The sequence below is a fragment of the Rhinolophus hipposideros genome, assembly GCF_964194185.1.
Source record: "Rhinolophus hipposideros genome assembly, chromosome: 5".
Classification (NCBI taxonomy): domain Eukaryota; kingdom Metazoa; phylum Chordata; class Mammalia; order Chiroptera; family Rhinolophidae; genus Rhinolophus; species Rhinolophus hipposideros.
In genome coordinates, this window is record NC_138051.1 from 99,048,115 (window position 1) to 99,062,093 (window position 13,979).

The following is a 13,979-nucleotide window of genomic DNA, read 5'->3' on the forward strand; positions in this document are numbered from 1 at the left end:
GTCATAGAGGCCAAGCATGATTTAATATGGGAGACTGCAGAAGGCTATGAATACCAGCGGTTATGGCCATTGGGAACTATCTTGGGGGCTGGCTACCACATGCACCATGTTTAAAACATGGAAAAATTGAATAAAAGAACTGCAAACCTAGACAAAGTATAAATATGGGATTGATATAAAGCAAGGACGTTGATAATCTGTATGCATAATGCTGAGATCCATTGCAAAAGAGATGTAATCTCTTATTTTATGGAAAATAAGCCTATAGATACAGCTTAATAATAGTCTATGATCTTGTTTTTAGGGTTTTTGATTCATGTATATTGATTTTGTTATTATTAGTGACTTAACGAGGGGATCAGTAATAAAGATACAAGTGAAGGGTACCAAGTATGGAGCAATGATGGACATTCTGGGGTGTCTGAATGAATGATTTTGATTAAACCCTGTAACTCTGAGGTCAGAGACCTAGTTAAGCCTCTGTAGTAAATGAGCTTTCAGCTGAAGTTAGTAATATTTAGGATTTTGTTATTCGGCTCTTAAGTTTCATAGGTTAGGATTGTATTACTAGAAGGGAATTAGTAAATGATTAAATAAATATATGAATGAAGACAAGGTGAGCCATATGTGACCTTATTATGGGAGTGTATAGTGTATTTATTATTATTAATACAGTTCTGAGGCACTCAGTTCCAACATAAGTTGATTAAATATAATCCCTATTTGGGTAAGGAGCATATGGAGATAAACACCTAGAAATCAGTGCTGTTGTTCTCATTTTGGGGAGGTGCTGGTTGCTTATTGAAAATAAGGAAATGTGATCTCGTTGGCTATGTCTGTGAGTAATGAGCACATGAACAGCTGTTAATACCATTCAAATTTCTAATCCACTCTGTATATTAATGAATATTGATGAGGTTATGAGCGAATGTATAAATATATTCATCTCTCAACAAATTATTTTGAAAAGGGTAAAGCAGGATTTCTTAGTCTCCCACTAAGAAATGGGACATTTGGGGTTGGATAATTCATGGGAGGCTGTCCTGTCACTGTCCTCTACTCACTAGATCATAATATTGACCCCTCTCTCCCAGGTGTGACAATAAAAAATGTCTCCAGACATTGGCCAATGTCGTCTGGGGGCAACATTGTCCCCATTTAGAACCCCTGGGGTAAAGCATGGACCAATGAATAGCATGTGTTAAAAAACAATGTGAATTATTTGTCCTGTTGTACCTTGCTGATACTCAGGTAAAGAAAAAAACAAACCAAGTTCTTCCCACTTTTGGGTCAGGTTCATATGTATAGTTGCATTTAATTGTATTACAATTTGGGTTGTTGATGGGTTGTGTTTTCTCTGGAAAAATAAACTGATGTTTAAATTTTCATGAGTACAAAATAAATGAAGAAGGAAAACAATGAATGAATAAATAATTACATAAAGTAGGGTAAACATGGACTATTGGTGAAATTGTGCCAGTGAAAAAAGGATTTAAATTTATCCAATCCTGCACAAGTGACATCCATTATTAGGAAAAATGTTCTATGTTCTTACCATGTGGATAGAGATTACATAGAAGGATACTTGCAATAGTTACTTCATTCTTGTGTTGGGTGTTAGATAAGTCAATAAGTAATATTTCAGGCCATGTTTGGGCCATTGATTAAAATGTGGCATGAAACAAGGTTTAGCATTAATCTCATACAGGCCTACGAATATCCCTCGAAAAATTTAAATGTACTCGTATATTCTTTTGTAAATCTGCTTTTACTCCACACAATGGATACATAATACCTAACTTAATTATTCTCCATTGGGGAACATTTTGGCAGTCATTTTTGTAGGTAATATGTATTAAAACAGACCTAAGCCATAATCAAAGTTCATGTCTTTGATTTGGGGGTTTGTTCATGGGTTTTAATATTTCAGAGAAATAATTGGGTACATATTTAAAGAAAATAAAAAAAGCACCATTCATTGACCAATGGTAGGAATTTATTATGAACAAAAATAAAATTAGATTATTCCGGTTCAGCACGAGTGAGGCTATTAAGCAAAATAAGATGGAGGGCATTTCCATCAATTTCAGAGTTGAATACTATTCCATTTTATTTTTGCAGCGCAGCTAACTTAAATTTCCACAAGTGACCTAGTCTGTTGACTCTTTAAAAGGAGCCCATACTCGTATAAGCACACATCAGGATGTGTGGGTTCATGATCATTTGCTGTACCATATTTAAAATATGGAAAAATGAAACAAAAAGGAGCAAGCATGGATCAACCATGAGTACGCGATTTCAGAGAAGCAAGGAATTTAATTATACATGTGTGTGACATTAAGATTCATCTGTTGATCTTAGCAACTTCAAGGTTCTTATTGTTGGGCTTTGGGGATTTTTATTGTGTCAATTTTGTTATTGTTAGTTAATGAATGAATCAATAAACAAAGGTGCAAGTGAGTAAAGAAAAAGAGTGCGAAGGCTAGACCAGTGATGAGTATCCTGACGTGTTTGAATCAAGAATGTTGATTAAGCCCTATAGCTGTGAGATCCATTAGAAACAGAGACTTACCCTCTTATCTCTGTGGGAAATGAGCATATAGCGTAAGGTAGGAAGTGTCAGATCTTGTTCTTGGTCTATTGGCACTCTTCAGAATACTATACGTTTATAAGTGAGTCCATGTGTGAATAAAAGCATGAGATGCATAAACGAATGAAGACAAGGAGGATCTTAATTGGACTAATTATGAGAGTACGAGTAGAGTATATAATGAAATAAGGAACAGGACTAATACAATTTGGAAGTGTTGCGTTCCAGTAAAATAAATAGATCAAGGCTCTTACACTTTTGGGTAAGGAACATAAAAAGAACTATAATGTACCATATTTCCCCGAAAATAAGACCTTCCCCGAAAATAAGACCTACCCCGAAAATAAGCCCCAGTTAAGATCGTCAGCCAGACGGACGTATTTAGTATGTTATGACGATGTTCCAGAAGAAGATGACATGACTATTTGAATAAATGTAGATTGTTGTACAGGAAAAGATAAAGACATCCCCTGAAAATACACCCTAATGCGTCTTTTGGAGCGAAAATCAATATAAGACCCGGTCTTATTTTCGGGGAAATATGGTAAAAGGCAATGTGGCTGATAATGGGTAGCAGATATTTGCTTTGATGTTGCCTCTTTTTTTAAGACCTTTTTTTTTTAAAGGAGAGCCCAGCTCACAGTAGCCCATGTGGGGATCGAACCGACAACCTCAGTGTTAGCTCCACACTAACCAACTGAGCTAACTGGCCACCCCCAATTAAGACTTCATTTTTTAGAGCAGTTTTAGGTTCACGGCAAAACTGAGGAGAACGTACAACACTTTCCCATAATTCCCCTACCCCCACCGGATCGGACATTTGTTGTAATCGATGAACTCATACTGACATCATTATCCCAAATGTCTATAATTAGCCCAAAGTCTACAATTTGCATTAGGGTTCACTCTTGGTTTTAAATTGAATGGCTATAGACAAATGTGTCATGGAATGGCATGTATCCATCATTAATGTATCATACAGAATATTTCACTGCCCTCAAAATCCTCTGTGCTCCACCTAGTCATTCTTTTCTCTCCTCTAACCTCTGGCAACCTCTAATCCTTTCACTGTCACCACAGTTTTGCCTTTTCCGGAATGTTATATGGTTGGAATGATACAGTAAGGAACCTTCCATCCTGCCTTTTCCCACTTATGCTTTTTCATGGCTTCAATAGATCATTTCTTTTGTTGTGCTGAATAATATTCCATTGTTTGGATGGCACACAGGTTATCCTTTTGCCTACTGAAGGACATCTGTTGGCTTCCATGTTTAGGCAATTATGAATAAAGCAGCTATAAACATCCATGTGCAGGTTTTTGGGTGGACATACTTTTTCAACTCCTTTGGGTAAATACCAGGGCGTGTGATTGTTAGATCTTATGGTAAGAATATGTTTAGTTTTTTAAGAAACTGCCGAACACTTGTTCTACTAGATGTGTAGTGGTATCTCATTTCAATTTGCATTTCCCTGATGACATCTGATGCGAGGCGTCTTTTCATGTGCTCATTTGTCGTATGTGTCTCTTCTTCGGTGATGTGTCTGTCAAGGTCTTTGGACCATTTTTTAACTGGGTTTTTTGTTTTCTTATTGTGGATTTTTAAGATTTCTTTATATGTTTTGGAGAATAGTCATTTATCAGATACGTCTTTTGCAAATATTTTATCCCGGTCTATGGCTTGTGTTTTGTTCTCTTGACAGTTGCTTTGCAGAGAAGAAACTTTCAATTTTAATTAATTTTAATTAAGTTCAGGTTATCAATTATTTCTTTCGTGTATCGTATCTTTGGTGTTGTATTTAAAAGTCATCTCCAAACCCAAGGCCATCTACGAATATATAGGATAGCGATTGACTTTTATATTTTCTACACAGATGACCATATCATCTGTTAACAAAGACAGTTTTATTTCTTCCTTCACTAATAGCATACCTTTTATTTTCTTTTCTTGCTTTATTGCATTAGCTATAACTTCCAATACAATGTTGAGAAGGAGTGTTGAGAGGGAATATCCTTGCGCTGCTCCTGATCCTGGTGTGGGAAAGCTTCTAATTTCTTGTCATTAATATGATGTGGGCTGCAAGTTTGTTTTCAATTTGAGGAAATTCTTCTCTTCATAGTTACTGATGAGTTTTTATCATGAATAGGTGTTGGATTTTGCCAAATGCTTTTTCTGCATCTGTTGGTATGGTGTGATTTTTTTTCCTTAACTTGTTGATATGACAAATTAAATTAATTGACTTTAAAAAATTTTTACAAAAATTATTATTAGTTTCAGGTGTACAAAACAATGTAATAGTTAGACATTTACACCCCTTACAAAATGATAACCCTCCTCCCCCAATCTATGAACCCTCTGACATCCTATATAGCTGTTACAATTACAATGAATCTAAATTAATTGACTTTTGGTTACCGACTGTTTTCTAATCCCCTCACTTTCCCCCTTATCCCCACCCCTCCGCCCATCTAACGACCCTCAGTTCTTCCTTTGTTCCCAAAACTGTTTCTGATTAGTTCATTCATTTATTCTTTTCTTTAGATTCTGCATATAAGTGAGATCATATGGTACTTGTCTTTCTCTTTCTGACTTATTTCACTTAACATAATGTTCTCTAGGTCCATCCATGTTGTTGCAAATGGTAAGATTTCTTTCTTCTTTACTGCTGCGTAATACTCCATTGTTTAAATGTACCACAGTTTCTTAATCCAGTCATCTACCGATGGGCATTTTGGTTGTTTTCCACGTCTTGGCTATTGTGTATAATTAATTTGGGGAACGTAATCAATAATGTTGTAAAGATTTTGTAGGGTATCCGATGGACACGTGTCCCATTTGGGAGACCACCTCAGGGATGCTGTAGATGCCTGATCACGGCACTGTACACCTGAAGCTAAACAATAATGAATGCCAACTATAATTTTATATATATAATGTGATGGCTTGGTGCAATGTCGGAGGGATAGTGGATGGAGGGAGGGGGGTCCACAGTGTGAGGGATATAAATGATGAACGTCTAAGTATTACCTTGTCTTGTGCACCTGAAAATAATAATAAAAAAAAAAACTGAGGGTAAACAGGATCCAATATATAGTAGTGGAAGGAGAACTGACTCTGGGTGGTGAACACACAGTGTGATATATAGATTGTTTATTATAGAATTGTACACCTGAAACCTATGTAACTTTACTAACCAATGTCATCCCAATAAACTATAATTAAAAAAACAAAAACAAATAAACAAAAAAACTATTGGGGGGAGTATTAGGCAAATGGTAATAAGATCCATCCATTATTTTTGTAACTCTGTCAGTCACTACAGATCATGATAGATCCCATCTGCCAGAAAAAGACATATTGAAAACTACTATTTAAAACAATGATCTAGTGGTTACCAGAGGGTAAGGAGGGAGGGAGGTGGGAGATGAGGGTAAGGGGGATCAAATATACGGTGATGGAAGGAGAACTGACTCTGGGTGGTGAACACACAATGGGATTTATAGACGATGTAATACAGAATTGTACACCTGAAATCTATGTCACTTTGTTAACAATTGTCACTCAAATACACTTTAATTAAAAAATAAATAAAATAAAGTAAAATAATGATCTAAAAAGTTAATAAATTAATTGACTTTTTTTTAAATTGGGGAATGTTGGGGAACAGTGTGTTTCTCCAGGGCCCATCAGCTCCAAGTTGTTGTCCTTCAGTCTAGTTGAGGAAGGCGCAGCTCAGCTCCAAATCCAGTTGCCGTTTTCAATCTTTAGTTGCAGGGGGAGAAGCCTCCCATCCTGTGCAGGAATTGAACAGGCAACCTTGTTGTTGAGAGCTCGTGCTCTAACCAACTGAGCCATCCGGCCGCCCCTTCAGCAGCTCAGTGGTGCTCGTTGTCTTCAGTCTAGTTGTGGAGGGTGCAGCTCACTGGCCCACGTGGGAATCGAACGAGCAACCCTGTTGTTCAGAGCTCGTGCTCTAACCAACTGAGCCACTGGGCCACCCTAAATTAATTGACTTTTGAATGTAGAACTAGCATTGCATACTTTGGATAAATTCCAGTTGGTCATTGTGTAGTTCTTTTTATACATTGCCGAAATTCAATTTGCTAATATTTGTTGAGGATTTTTGCATTTTTGTTCATGAGAAATACTGTTCTGTAGTTTTTCTTTTTTTTTTTTTCCTTGTAATGTTTTTGTCTGGTTTTGGTGTTAGGGTGATGCTGGTCTCAAAGAATGAGTGAGGAAGTATTTCTTCTGCTTGTGTCTTCTGAAAGAGATTGTGGAGAACTAGTATAATTTCTTCTGTAAATATTTGATAGAATTCATCAGTGAACCCACCTAGGCCTGATGCTTTCTATTTTTGAAGGTTATTAATTATTGATTCATTTTCTTTAATAGATATTGGCCTATTCATATTGTCTATTTCTTCTTGTATGAATTTTGGCAAACTGTGTCTTTTGAGGAATAGGTGCATTTCATCTAGCACATTTGAGGTTATAGAGTTGTTCATAGTATTCTGTGACAATCCTTTTTATGTCCATGGGGACTGTAGTGATCTCTCCTTTTCCGTTTCTGATATAAGTAATTTGTGTCCTATCTCTTTTTTTCTTAGCCTGACTAGAGGCTTAATGATTTTATTGATCTTTTCAAGGAATCAGATTTGGCTTCATTGACTTTTTTTCTATTGATTTTTCTGGTTTAAATTTCATTGATTTCTGCTTTAATTTTTATGATTTATTCTGCTAACTTTGGATTTAATTTGTTTTTTTTTCTAGTTTACTAAAGTAGAAACTTAGATCACTCATTTTAAATCTTTTCTTTAAATAAAAATTGTATACTATATTTAAGGTGCACAATAGGATGTTTTGATATACGTACACATAGTAAAATAATTACTACAGTCAAGGTAATTAACATATGTATCTCCTCAAATAGTTACCGTTTTCTTTCTTTTTTGTTTTTGTGATTGGAGAACCTGAAATCTACTGTCTTAGCCAATTTCCAGTATACAGTATGATATTATTAACTGTAGTCATCATGCTATACATTAGATCTCTAGAACTTACTCATTCTACATAACAGCAACTCTGTACCCTTGACAGACACTTCCCTATTTCCTCCGTCTCTCCACTCCTGGTAACCACCATTCTGGTTCTATGAATTCAGCTTTTTTAGATTTCACATATAAGTGAGATCATGCAGCATTTTCTTTCTGTGACTGGCTTATTTCACTTAGCATAATGTCCTCCAGGTTCATCCATGTTACTGAAAATGACAGGATCTTTTTTTTTTTTTTTAAGTCTGGATAATATTCCACTGTGTGTATACCACAATTTCTTTATTCATTCATCTGTGAACAGATACCTAGCTCCTCTTTTCTAATATATGCATTCAATGCTACAAATTTCCCTCTAAGTGCTACTTTTGCTGCATCCATTTTTAAAAGAAACAGGAAGTATTAACATAAATGGGTATTTGATTGAGTATGTATCTCATTGAACGAGAAGCAGTTATGAACACACGCTGACAGTGCGCCACATGGGAAATGTGATGAGTGATCATTGTATTCACTAAATTTTATTAACAACCCCAAAATGATATACCCAGTTATTTTTGTGACTAGCAAGAAGATAGACAAATGTTAATATCACTCAGGATTTATTTCTCATGTCTTTGCATTCACAGATACTTAAGTATTGTTATAACAGAATGAATAAAATCCTATCTTAATTATTTAAAATATAGATCAATGAATACCATCTTTTAGGAGACAATGATAATTATTAGTTTGGGTTTTTACTACTGATGTTTATAGAAAGAAAAATTCCTAGCCTACTCCCATTTTTGATAATGGACATGTAGATCATTGCATTTATTTCTTACTATTTTTTTAATCAAAGTTTATTGGGGTGACAATGGTTCGTAAAGATACATCGGTTTTAAGTGTACTATTCTGTAATACATCATCTATATATCGTATTGTTTGTTCACCACCCAGAATCAGTTCTCCTTCTATCACCATGTATTTGATGCTGTTTATGCTCTTCTACTGCCCCCTTCTCCCTTATCCTCTGGTAACCACTAAAGTATTGTCTATGAGTTTTTGTTTCTCTATTTGTTTGTCGTGTTCCTTTGTTGCTTTCAATTTTATATCACAGATATCAGTGAAATCATGGTTCTTGACTTTTGCTGTCTGACTTATTTCACTTAGCCTAAAAGACCATTGCATTTAATAGTCTTTCTGTTCTGGATTACTGGATGGTTTACCAGTTTGACTATTTAATATAATGAACATATGGCTAAGTCATCCCATAAGTAATTAAATAAATGAATAAGTGAATGAATAAATGAACATATAAAATAGAATCAAGCATGAGTCATTAAGAATGTGAAATAAGGATTTAAGTGTACTCAATTCTGCAAAAATAGCATCCATTAAAATTATCTTTTCTGTTAAAACTGTTACATGTAAAGATTTTTTGATAGATGTTGTTCTTGTTCTTGTGTGGTGGATTCAAAAGTGGCTATTACATTATTTAAAAGTAAAAGTAAAATAAATACTGGACTAATGAAAAAGGACCAAAGTTGATTACTCTCTAGTTTCACGTAATTAATATACATTAATAACCTAGGTTAATTCTACTTTATCCTGCACAGAATGACTCCAGGACAGCATTCATTTTCTAAGAAACAAAATCTTGGCAGTTGGCTCTGCGGATAAAGACCATAGTAAGTAAATCAAAGTTCCCATCGTTGGTTGGGGTGCTTTGTTTAGTGATTTTTCAAAAGAATCAAAGCTTATAAAAGAAATAAAACCCCCCAAGTATGGACCAGTGATGGGAATATGTTCTGAATAAAAAATTATGTTTAATCTAATTTGGCACAACTGAGGTAATTAAAAAAAGATAGTAGTCATTTCATTCATTTGTAGAACTATTTAATATTATATTTTATTTTCCTCCACAAACGACTTAAACATTTTCATATTGGTGTAGTCCTGACTGATAACTCTTTGTGGCAGCCCATAAGCAAATGGAAAACATTGTGTTTGAGAAGGGATTAAAGATCGTGGTTTCACCGTTTTTCATTGAACCATCTTTAAAACATGGGGTAATTAAATAAAAGAAAGCTGCAGAAGGACCAATGGTAAACGTGGATTTGGTATGAAGCATGGATGCTAATTGATCACACATGTTCTCTGAGGTCCATTGTAAAAAGAGATCTGGTCTATTCCCTCAATGGGGAAAGAACCACGAATGGGAAGATCTTGTTCCCGGAATTTTATGATTGTGTTGTTACTCATGGGTCAATGAATAAATAAATAAATGACAGTATAAAGGAAGAAAAACATGCCTGGACCAATGATGAGTACCATGGGGTATCTGAAACAGGAGTTTTGATTAAACCCATATGCAACTCTGAGGTCCACTACAAAAAGACACATAGTTATTCCCCATGTGGGAAGTGAGCCCACATTATCTTGTGCGTGGGTTTTTGTGGTTCTTGGGGAATGGATTGTATTTTTATTATAAAATTGACCCACAAATAAATAAAATGTATCAATGAAGAAAAAAAGTGGACAGGTCATGCACCTATTATTAAGGACTATAATGAAACATGGATTATTATTAAAATCTGGCTGAGACTCGACACCCATTGAATTAACAGTAAAGGCTCTTCCTGCTCTGCAAAAAAGTATACAGTCATTTGTACATTAACAGTCAGAGTTTTTGTTCTATGTTGCTGGTGGATTGCTGACTGATTGTTTTATTACGGAAATGGAAACACTTTTACTCATAAATAGTTTGTTAAATGACCACATAATTGAACCACATGATTGAAAGCCAAGCAGAGACCAATGATGAGAATGTTTTATATGATAACACTCATAATCAATCCAATCTTTTTAAAATTCATTTTTATTAAAACAATAAAAGAGAAGCAAGTCTGTTATACTCGATGGCCATGACCATGGGCAGCCATAAATTTTGTTCCATGTTTTTGTCTAGTGAATAAGATCACAGATGTCTTTTTATAAGAGATATCTTACAGGTTTCTCTTGTATAAGAGAAAGAAGGTATCATTTTATGTTTTAATCTATTTTAAACAGTCAGCAAACCACGGCCCAATTAGGAACACATGTTATGTTACAAGGATCCTAATGCATCTTGTTTTCCAACAACACACGTTCTAGGAAAAATTATCGGTGCTTCTATTTATTGAAGCGTATACCTAGATCTTTGCAAGTTGTAGTAGTTTGGTTCTAAGTTAGTGTTTAACCATTCTGAGTCTTCTTTAGAAAAATGAGGATATGATATTATTATTCCCTGAATAAGAAAATAAATCAGTAAGTGAGTGAATCGATGAATATATATAGTGGAGGATTGGTGAGACTGTACTTTGAAGCAAATGAAATATATCCAATTCTGTCAAAATAAATCCTATAGAAAGATGACCTTGGCTCTCCCTATGTTGGTAGCAAGTAAAGTTAAATGTCTTTAATTGTAATAGTTTTTATTTTGTGTTGAGCAATGAATTCAATGGTGTTCATATTATTTAATAGTAAAGTTTAAGTAAATAAAAGATTGACATTCTCGAGAAAATGAGAATGTGATGTGAAGTAGTGTTTATGATTAATCTAGACCTCTGACAAATTTCAATTTCAAAAGGCGAATGGTATCTTCATTGTTTTAAAAACTAGGCTGTTTGTTTTCCTTTATAGAATGAACACCACACGGCTGATTGAATTATCCTGTAATTATGAAGACCCTGGCTGTTACTTCTGAGACTAAGAAGTGTAAAGACTGATGTAAGTAAACATCAACATAGGTGTTCTAAGCTTCGATGGGGGTTATACGTGGGAACCCACAAAATTATTTCAATAAGATAGTTAAATAATATATGGAATTAAGGAATGTCAATCATGAGCCCATGATTCGAATGGGTCATGAACTAAAATTTATGACAAATTAGACTCAGCCCCACTAAGGACCATCAATCACTAAAGTGACGGAGGGCATTTCACATATTTTCAGAGCAGTTGAACTTCCCATTTAACGTTCTTGTCACATTTGCCTAATGCCTTCCTTCTTTGATAACAATCTCAGTTGTTAACTCTTTGAGGCTGGAGTAGCTTAGAAGATGGCAGATGGCAGTTGTGGGCTAAGATGATAGGTCTGTGGTTATTGATTACACCAACTTTGATATATGGACAAGTCCAGTAAGCGGAGAGCAGGTGGACACTAGTCATAAGGAAGGGATAGATAGGAAAGAGGGGCGCTAATTCCCTAGGTGGAAAACAGGTTCATGTGAAGAGTTTGCTCTACATGAACAAGGGCGGTGAACAGATCTTGGTTGTTTTTAAGGCTTTCGTTCTCAGTTTTGCGTCATTAAAGGTTATTGACCATATAATTATTATTCGTGAAACTGGGAATGAATGAATCAATTCAAAAGCACAAATGAGTGGAGCAATAGAAAGCCATGCCTGGATCAATGATGAGTATTGGTGGAGGTACTGAATCAATGCCTTTGATTAAGCCCTCTGTGTGACTCTGAGGTCCGTTATGGAAAGAGCACTGGTCAATATTCCCTGTAGAAATTAGCTAGGAGTAGAAGTTAGGAAAATTCAATAAACTTGTCTCTGGGCTTTTGTAGTTCATGGGTATAGATTGTATTATTTCAAGTGAATCAATGCATGAGTACATAAAGAAATGTATGTATGAAAGACCCAGAGGCCTACTCATGGAATAATTAGGAGAGTGCAATAAAATAAGCTTTAATATTAAAACAATTCAGTAAATTGGACAGGTTTATAATTATCTTTCCTATGGAACATATTAGTATCTGTAGTTAGGAGGCAGTATTTTGAGGTTTTGTAGCCTTTTTTTCTATATTAAGAAAAGAGAAAGTGTTTGCATCAGTCAATAACCAATTAAATAGCCATCTACTTAATAAATGTTCATATAGGTGGATATTTGTCATTGTTATAGATCATAATCTTGGGCCGGGTGGTAGACTTAATAGTGTTTATTATATTATTTAAAGCTAAGAGTTCAATGCTGAATTAATAAAACAATTGCATTTTTGAGCCAAAGTTTATTGTTACCTAGTTCTGCCTGACTAACAACTATTTAAAAAATCTAAATCTAGTCTAAATCTCCTTTTTCCTTTCCAGAGCGAACATAGGGACAGCTGATTTAAAGAATTGTCCTCGTGATCAAGGAGCATAAAGACTAATATAAGTAAGTCCCTTAGTTCACATTCTTTGTTTGCATAGTTTGTTCATGGGTTTTATCTAAAGGATGTCAAAGTAATCATTCTGTACTACATACATGAAATGAAATGCTCCAAATGTGGAACAATGATGGGAATGTGTTATATGCCAAAAATGAGATTTAATCTACATCAGCACAACTGAGGTCATTTTAGAAGAAGACAAAATTTATTTAATTGATTCTCAGAGCAGTTTAATATTATTCTTTATTTTCTGCCATGGTTGATTTAACTATTCTCATATGGGTAGAGCTGGCTGGTAACTCTTTGGGGACAGTCCAGAGGTGACTGAAGATGGTGGTTTCATTATTTTTCATTGAGACATCTTTGACATAGGGATGCATGAAATAAAAGAGGGCCACACAGGAAGCAATGCAGACTACACAGCACAGGGGTGTTGGCCCATCCACACGTGCAGCTTGAGTACCATCACGAAAGAGGTGTAGTTTATTAGCTCTATGGGACAAGCGCCTACATTCCAGGATCTTGTTTTCAAATTTTGTGATTGTTTTATTATTTGCGAATCAGAAAATTAATCAATTTAAAAAGTTCCCAGCATGGACCAGTGATGAATGTCATGGGGTTTCTGAAACAAGAATTTTGATTAAACCCATCTGCAACTCTGAGGTCCATTACGATGAGACACCTCATTATCCTCCATGGGAAACGAGCCGGCAGCACCTTATTCTTGGGCTCTCATGATTTGGGGTATGAATTGCATTATTATAATAAAATTAGCCCACTAATAAAGAAATATATAAATGAATAGAAAAGAAGCGATATGCGTGCACTACTTTTTAAGGCATATAATGAAACACGGATAATTAGTAAAACAATTTTAAGATACTCAGTCCCAACCAATTAATAGTTGAGGCTCTTATCACTTTGGTAAGGAGAATGTGGTCATCTGTAAGAAGAGTGAATGTTTTTGCTCTGTGTTGAGATGGATTGCCAATTGATCATTTTATTAAGGAAAGGGAAATACATTTCCATAAGTAGTTGATTGAATAAACTGTGTAATTGAGAGGGAGATCGGGAGCAATGATGAGATGTTTGATAACATTAATGATTAATGCAATCTTTTAATGCAATTTTGTGGAAGCCAACATGAAAGGAACCAA

The 13,979-nt window shown here is 35.0% G+C and overlaps 1 long non-coding RNA gene across 11 annotated transcripts in view; it reads left to right on the top strand.

Annotated features, from left to right (window-relative positions):
- The window catches only part of LOC308497783, a 92,703-nt gene that overhangs the window by 23,255 nt on the left and 55,469 nt on the right, over positions 1-13,979 (top strand). For 8 of the 11 annotated variants that reach the window (XR_013993373.1, XR_013993374.1, XR_013993375.1 and 5 more), the window contains exons 5-7: positions 9,244-9,315; positions 11,309-11,395; positions 12,761-12,827. This is a non-coding gene — a long non-coding RNA (uncharacterized lncRNA). Of the gene's footprint in view, positions 1-9,243; positions 9,316-11,308; positions 11,396-12,760; positions 12,828-13,237; positions 13,567-13,979 lie in introns of those variants that run through there. The other 3 variants (XR_013993381.1, XR_013993382.1, XR_013993383.1) reach the window with 1 other exon arrangement.